The sequence below is a fragment of the Phoxinus phoxinus genome (assembly GCF_949152265.1).
Source record: "Phoxinus phoxinus genome assembly, chromosome: 17".
NCBI classification, from domain to species: Eukaryota; Metazoa; Chordata; class Actinopteri; order Cypriniformes; family Leuciscidae; genus Phoxinus; species Phoxinus phoxinus.
In genome coordinates this window covers 32,300,163-32,308,466 of record NC_136892.1, presented here as the reverse complement: position 1 = coordinate 32,308,466, position 8,304 = coordinate 32,300,163, and the positions used below count along the sequence as shown (strand labels likewise).

General features: G+C 39.8%; 1 long non-coding RNA gene across 4 annotated transcripts in view; it reads left to right on the top strand.

The window, feature by feature from the left end:
- Positions 1 to 5,255: 5,255 nt before the first annotated feature.
- Positions 5,256 to 8,304, top strand: part of LOC306984643 — a 35,577-nt gene continuing 32,528 nt past the window's right edge. For 2 of the 4 annotated variants that reach the window (XR_013794584.1, XR_013794585.1), the window contains exons 1-3: positions 5,256 to 5,294; positions 5,385 to 5,428; positions 5,937 to 6,092. This is a non-coding gene — a long non-coding RNA (uncharacterized lncRNA). Of the gene's footprint in view, positions 5,295 to 5,384; positions 5,439 to 5,936; positions 6,093 to 8,304 lie in introns of all 4 variants that reach the window. The other 2 variants (XR_013794586.1, XR_013794583.1) reach the window with 2 other exon arrangements.

Sequence of the window (8,304 nt, the reverse complement as noted above, 5' to 3'; positions counted from 1 at the left end):
CTAGCGGGATTACAGAGACAGTTTGAAGCTTTTATCGTTGAACACGCTCTGGTGTCTGACAGCGTATCCATATCACTTTCCCACCTCTGATAACGGCTCATCCAGGGCACACAAATTACAATTTGAGTCCGACAGAGTCCGTTCTAGTTCTCCCATGATGTGATATCCTCAGCTAAAATACCACCTGTCATTTATGAACTGATAAAAACTGGCTCAGGATAGTGTTTCGTTAGGAACATGAGGGTGGAAAGCATGTGTGTGTAAGTATGTTTTCCATATCACTGAACTTAATAACTAAATCTAGCCACACTACTAACTTAGCTATATTTTTCAATAGATCATCTACAAGCTTTTACAGTAACAAACTTATTTTATTTTTTTTGCATGAAAAAATACATTGCCATTTTTAAGTTGCATTATATTGCACATGCAGCTTAAAACAAAAATCATGCAAGTACATTAATGCAAAAAAATGTAAATGCATTGCTGTCATGTTCTGAAATGTATCAGACAGGAATTCACAATGCAATGCATGCATTTTAAAATTCATTTTTTTCCAAGCAATCATGTTTGCATATTAATACTTTCTAGCATCACAGCCAAGTGAAGGCAAGCAATCATTGTTTTAGTTAATTCGGGCCATTTATATGAATCAAGCAGTTAAAAAATCATTGATCAATCAATGGCAATAGCAAAATATTGCATTAAATGCTGCTGTTTTTCAATTATTTAAATTATAATCTATCATTTTATTAATTTTATTTACTGTTAAGTTAGGTAAAAGAGCAATAGATACTGCTCTTATTAGCTTTTACTGTTGCCAACGCTTGTAAAATCGTAAAAGAGTTAGTTGAGCTTTGTTTGGTGTAGCCCCAGAGCCCTTCTGCCCTGACATCACCTTCCTCTGACATTCAATTAACACGATGATCAGGGTGTGAGCGCACATCACCCCGGCCGCTGACAGGTGTTTCGCTCTCAGCGTTCTGGATTAAAGGGCAGGTTAGGTGTTAGGGCTTTGCAAGGCATTGTGGGTACAGTAGTTCTTATGGGAGATATTTTTTTGTTCATGCAATGCATTTTTGTTGTATTTTATTTTTGAAACAACATAACTTTTTTTTTATCTTTAAACAATTAATTTGTCCATGCTTGTTTCATTGTAATTTCTTTAAATTAATTTGTACTTTTTTTTCTTGCTCAAACTATTAAACTCAAAAAATAAATACAAAAAGTAAGTTGCTAATTATGTTTCATTCCTACTTTAAATATGAGTTTGTTCCTCATATAAAGCATCATGAGACTTTTTTTAATGATATTTATTTATTTATTTTTTGTTCTTTTTCACCATCTGCTTTTGTTTAATATAATAGATCAGTGTGAACATTGTTAAACATCTCTATTTTTGTGTTCCACAGAAGAACTCGGGTCAAACTGGTTTGGAACAATGTGAGGGTGAGTAGATCATGACAGGATTTTCATTTATGAGTGAACCGTTCCTTTTAAGTAATGTCCTGACTTTTAATAAACCTACTTACTTTATAAGTGACCACATGAAGCACCGTTTTCACCTGCCAATCATCAGTTTTCACTGAGCAGACACAGATGTGGATATTTCTGATCAGATATTGCACACAGACTAGCATCAGACTAGAATAACTCCACACACACACACACACACACACACACACACACACACACACACACACACACACACACACACACACACACTGATCTCCTACAGATGCATGATGAATGCACAGGATGCGATGTCACACTTGAGTGAGCAGTGTGTGTGTGTGTGTGTTGCCATGTGACAGATGCAGCGTGTATCTTCAGGCACGGCTTCCGCGAAAAGTACTCTTCATTTATCAATAATTGGACCTTAATTTCATCTGGCAGAGACTCGAGCGGACAGCAGCACATTAATGAGGCCTCTCGGATCAGCATGCACATATACCCTCAAACTTTCTGGGAACATGCGAAAAATACACTACACACACACACACACACACACACACACACACACACACACACACACACACACACACACACACACACACACACTGAACATAAGCCTTTATGCTTTTATCAATCTTTCTTTTTGAATGAATAAGTCATTTTGATTCTTGGTTCTGAATAATGTGTGAGGTTATAGAGTAGAGGTTATATTGATGTGTTTTTCTCCAGAGAGTTTGGGATTTTGGAAATGACCCAACCCAATCTGGGAAGGTCAGAGGTCAGGCAGGGGATTGGGCCTCATCATGGTCACACTAATCCTGTTCTGTCACAGATCTGTGGGGTCACACATGAAATATTATCAAAATGCAATTCATGACACCATCAGTAAATCAAATTCAGATATACACTACCATTCAAAAGTATGAGGACGATTAGATTTGATACATTTATTCAAATCTTTATACCGTGATACGTTTATTTCAGGATTCTTTGATGAATAGAAAGTTCAAAAGAACAGCGTTTATTCGAAATATAATCTTTTGTAACATTATAAATTTATTTACTGTTACTTTTGATCAATTTATTGTGTCCTTGCTGAATAAGCACACCCACCAACCAACACACAAACCCATCCTCCAACCAACCGACCCACCAGCACACTCACCAACCAACCAACTCACCAACCAACCAACCTACCCACTCACTCACCAACCAACCAACTCACCAACCAACCAACCCACTCACCAACCAACCAACCCACCAGCACACTCACCAACCAACCCACTCACCAACCAACCAACCCACCAGCACACTCACCAACCAACCAACTCACCAACCAACCAACTCACCAACCAACCGACCCACCAGCACACTCACCAACCAACCGACCCACCAGCACACTCACCAACCAACCAACTCACCAACCAACCAACCCACTCACCAACCAACCAACCCACTCACCAACCAACCAACCCACCAGCACACTCACCAACCAACCAACTCACCAACCAACCAACTCACCAACCAACCAACCCACCAGGACACTCACCAACCAACCAACTCACCAACCAACCAACTCACCAACCAACCAACTCACCAACCAACCAACCCACCAGGACACTCACCAACCAACCAACTCACCAACCAACCAACTCACCAACCAACCAACCAACCCACCAGCACACTCACCAACCAACCAACCAACCAACTCACCAACCAACCCACCAACCAACTCACCAACCAACTCACCAACCAACCCACCAACCAACTCACCAACCAACCCACCAACCAACTCACCAACCAACTCACCAACCAACTCACCAACCAACCCACCAACCAACTCACCAACCAACCCACCAACCAACTCACCAACCCACCAACCAACTCACCAACCAACTCACCAACCAACCCACCAACCAACTCACCAACCAACCCACCAACCAACTCACCAACTCACCAACCAACTCACCAACCAACTCACCAACCAACTCACCAACCAACCAACCCACCAGCACACTCACCAACCAACCAACCAACCAACCAACTCATCCAACCAACCAACCCACCAACCAACTCACCAACCAACCCACCAGCACACTCACCAACCAACCAACTCACCAACCAACTCACCAACCAACTCACCAACCAACCAACCAACCCACCAGCACACTCACCAACCAACCAACTCACCAACCAACTCACCAACCAACCAACTCCAACCAACCAACAAACTCACCCACCAACCAACCACCAACTCACCAACCAACTCACCAGCACACTCACCAACCAACCAGAGGTTTTGCCAGATTTAGTTAATTTTAAATGCCTCAAAGTAAACCCACACGCTTAAATAATATATCAAATATTTGGCTTTTAAAGTAGTTCATTACACAGAGTTTTAGCTAGACCAGTTAATCCAGTCTTCAGCAGATTATCCATTAATACCGTCTCTGACTGTCCGTTTGTGGAACAGGCCTTTTCAATGTCATCATTAAATAAGAAGATTGTTAATCTCTCACTCTTCTGTCCTAAACGGGGTTATTTTACAGCTTGCAACATAATCTCACGTCCAGTAATCTCTCTCTTTCTGTCTCACTGGCTCCGCTGCTCGCTTATCCCTGGTAATTTAATTACAAATTACATGATTAAAAATTCATTAAAGTATTAGATATAAAGAACATGTATTTCCATCAGGGAGAGAGCGATTACTACACTGACCCCGGAAGTGTGTTACCCGCTCCATGTCTCTGGCCCACAGGGTTATTTTTTATATAGGGTTACTCTTTTAATAAAGTAAAAACACCTGAGACTTCTTGAAGAGCACAGACAGACATAATTGTGTTTTTTGTTTTGTACGTTTTATATGTCGAAACGCTTCTGACTCTGTATGAATGGGAATTTTTAGTTCAGAAGGTTTTTCTGGTTATTGACGCCTGTATTCTGTGTCTCGTGAAGGCCAAAAATCATGGAAAATGCTGTGAGAAATATTAACTACTGTATCAAACAGTAATATGCCCTTCATCTTCCATTGTCTGGACAAACTGATGATCCCTGGGATGACTGGGATAGGAGACTTTATACACCAGTGGTCAAAAGTTTGGAATAATTACATGTTTTAATGTTTTTGACAGAGTCTCTTCTGCTCACCAAGGCTGTATTTATTTGATGAAAAATACTGTAAAATGTGAAATATTACAATTTAAAACAGTGGTTTTCCATGTGAATATACAGTAAAGTGTAATTTATTCCTGTGATCAAATCTGAATTTATCATCATTACTCCAGTCTTCAGTGTCACATGATCCTTCAGAAATCAGTATAATATGATGATTTGATGCTCAAGAAACATTTCTGATTATTATCAATGTTGAAAACAGTTGTGCTGCTTCATATTTGTGTGGAAACCACAATACATTCAATTTTTTTCTTTGAAAAAAATATTAAAAGACGCATTAAATTGATCAAAAGTGACAGTAAAGACACTTATAATGTTACAAAGATTCATATTGAAGAACCATAAAAAAGTATGGTTTCCACAACTGTTGACAATAATCATAAATGTTTCTTGATCATCATATTATACTGATTTGTGAAGGATCATGTGACACTGAAGACTGGAGTAATGATGCTAAGAATTCAGCTTTGAATAAATTACACTTTACTATATATTCACAGTTCTGCTAAAAGATAATAATAATAATAATTCAAAATTTTAAATCAAATAAATGCAGCCTTGGTGAGCAGAAGAGACATATCATGTACATCCCGATAACGACACTTCTTTATGTTTTCTCATTTGCAGTTTTAACACCAGAAACGGCGTTGAAAACTCACTAAGAAGTAAGGATTGATCAAACGAGGCGCTTGCTTTTAATGACAGTGGTATGAGATCATTATTCTGATATAAATATTGTAATTGACTTCCTCTAGACTTGCAGCACCGGGCCGCTTCGGATCCAGGTGTGAGCGGGCAGGTGAGAGCAAGTGAGCGATGGCGTGTCAGGTGTGATCGCTGCTTGAACACACTCGTTTGCTCACTGTTCTCACGTCTCAGGAGAGACAGCATTAATGACACGTTTGTCATGCTCCGCTCCCAGATTAGATTACCGCGCTAATTCCTCGGCGAGACTCGCATGGCGGAGCGCGATCCCTCCATTAGCGTTATTACCGTCGGTGTTAGCAGCAATTAATTGCCAATCAATTAAGAGGAGCGATCAGAGAGATAGCGCTGACCTAACGGGAAAGCAGTGCACTAGATAGGCAGCAACTCAAACACTTTATTTTTTACAGTGTACAAGCTAACGCACATCATGGGCCTGAATGAAACGCATTCAAACATTTGCACACACACACATAGACTGTTTAAAATTTAGGGTCAAAGGTCAAGTCCAATCTATACATGCACCTTTTGTTTGGCTCAAAGTTCAGAGTTTAAGTGGCTCGCTGTGAGGAACTTAACACACTCCTTTTGTTCACTTACAGACTGCCGAGTGCCATGATCCGGCGAGTAAAGACTGCTGAGCTTTGACCTCAGAAACAACATCAATAACGTGAAGCGCTGAAGGTCTGGCCCTGATGATGAAGTCCAGCGGCGAGACGTCAAGCACCGCTGAAGGTTTCTGCTATTGATGACTCCAGGTACGGTAAATAAATGAGAAATTCAGTGAGGGTTCTGTGCGAAAGTGCATGAATAACTTCAACTCAGGAGGTTTAAACCTTCATAGTATTACTGACGAGGAAAATTGTGTTTTTATGCATTGTTGTTTTTAGATTTAAAAGTGAGAATAGTTAAATTGCTGTGTTTCCATCCAAAGTTGCGAATTTAACGTGGTATAAGGTGTAAAACATTTGCGGATAAAGCATCGTTTCCATCCAATGTGTTCAAAAGAACATAATCGTCACTTCCTGGGAAATTGTTGTAAAATATGAGTGATAAAACTAAGTTTCTTCAATCGGGCTGTTTTCCTCCATCATAAACGAGTGTGTGTCGTCGCGTCAGAGAAACTCAGTAAACGCTGTCATGTTCTCTAGCGCTCGGATGCTGGTGTGTGTGAACACACTCGTGTGTGAGACGCTTCTGGAGGGAGTTAAACCGAATCATTCTGATCACACACTTTGACTTTCAGAAACACCAAACCAACATTTGAGCCTCATTTTGAGCTCAACATTTGAGTCACATGAGTTTATTGTTGTGCATTGAGGAATTTATTCTTTAAAAGTGTTTCCATCTTAGTTTATGTGCATGTTTATCGTATAAAAATGTATCCGCCTCAAATTTTTTTAATGCATGTTTTTAGAATGTATGCATCTGCAAGTTCAGTGCTTCCCAACCTTTTTTTGTCTGAGACCCCCTTTTTCCCAAGAAAATATTTTAGGGCCCCCTTCACATTTAATGATATTATCGCTCTTGTAAGCTTGCAGGATGACAAAATATGTTGCTTTCAAACAATCGGTATGTTTACTATAACTAGATATGTTCATGCACAAATAATAGCCTATAATATTGAAAATACAATAACAAAAACATCAGTAGGCCCTTTGTAATTAAAAAACGTAAGCCTAGGAGTAGCCTATAAATTGGCCCTATTTGAAATGCAATAACAGAAATATTCACACTGGTGTGTAGGTAAAAAAGAAAGAATATAGGCTAATACTAAATGACTGCTGTCTGGGAACTCAATACTTGCATGTTATTAGTGAGGCTTTATCAATGTGAGGCTTTATTTTTGGCGCTATAGCGAGCGATAATAAACTTGCGTTTATTAACAGAATAATGCGTCTTTCGGAAGAACATTGTAGCCGGAACTACTTCTCTCTGTGACGAGTCACGCTGGTCCTGGGCTACTCCGCATCCGAACCCGTGTAAAATAGTCCCAATGTAAACACTTATTATAGGAGTACCAGTGGTTCAGGATAAGATAAAAACACGGATTGGAAAATGGATTCTTGATGAACTCGCTCATTATATACATTTTGTACATTTTGAACAGAAAAAAATTAAGGACTTTTATTTAATGCTCATTGCTCAAAACTTTTCCTTGTGGGCCGCGACCCCCTTGTTGGGAACCGATGTGCTAAATGATTAAATGTAAATCTCAACAAAGTGTGCTTCGGTTTGCCAAAATACCAAATACCTCAATATGAACTCATCAAACGATCTGAGCTGATCTCTAAGGGCGTCTTCACGCATGAAAGTCCGCACCGAGGTCCGAACCCAGTTAGTTTTGGTTTGGTTTCACATTGCAATTATGTGAGCGCAGTAAAGAACTTTACATGACATACTTGCGGTCATGTATTCATGGGAGAATAAATCAGTTTGAACAAGGAAAGCGATATCTTTGTCATATTATCCTTTCAATGGTTAAAGTTACCAGTCATGCATCCGCTGCACTTTATTTACCATTTAGTTTTATTAGTTTATTTTTGTTTATTTGTTTACCTTTTTTTAGAATTTGAAAGATGATAAAGATATTGTTTGATAAGTAAGATCTCTAGTTTTACAGAATCTGTACGAAACCAGCTGTAAACCGGGCCTAGACTCGTACTTGAGGAAGAGTGTTCATTAATGATGAGAAACATCTGAGAATGAAACATAGTCGTCCTCAGGTGTGTGTGTGTGTGTGTTGTCATCCCTGCGTTTCCTTCCAGTGGTTTTGGTCTGTCAGTAGTGTTTGGTTAACTCTGTGACATGTCAGCGTTTGATAAACAGATGGCCTGTACCGGCTCACCGTGGGGACGGCACTCAGTGACCCAGTGCAGTGTGGGTAGAGAACGGGTGTCAGCAGTCTTTCTGTGCGCCACGCTCTAATGAATAATAATCCCGTGTGTGCGTGTGTGTGTGTGTGTGTGT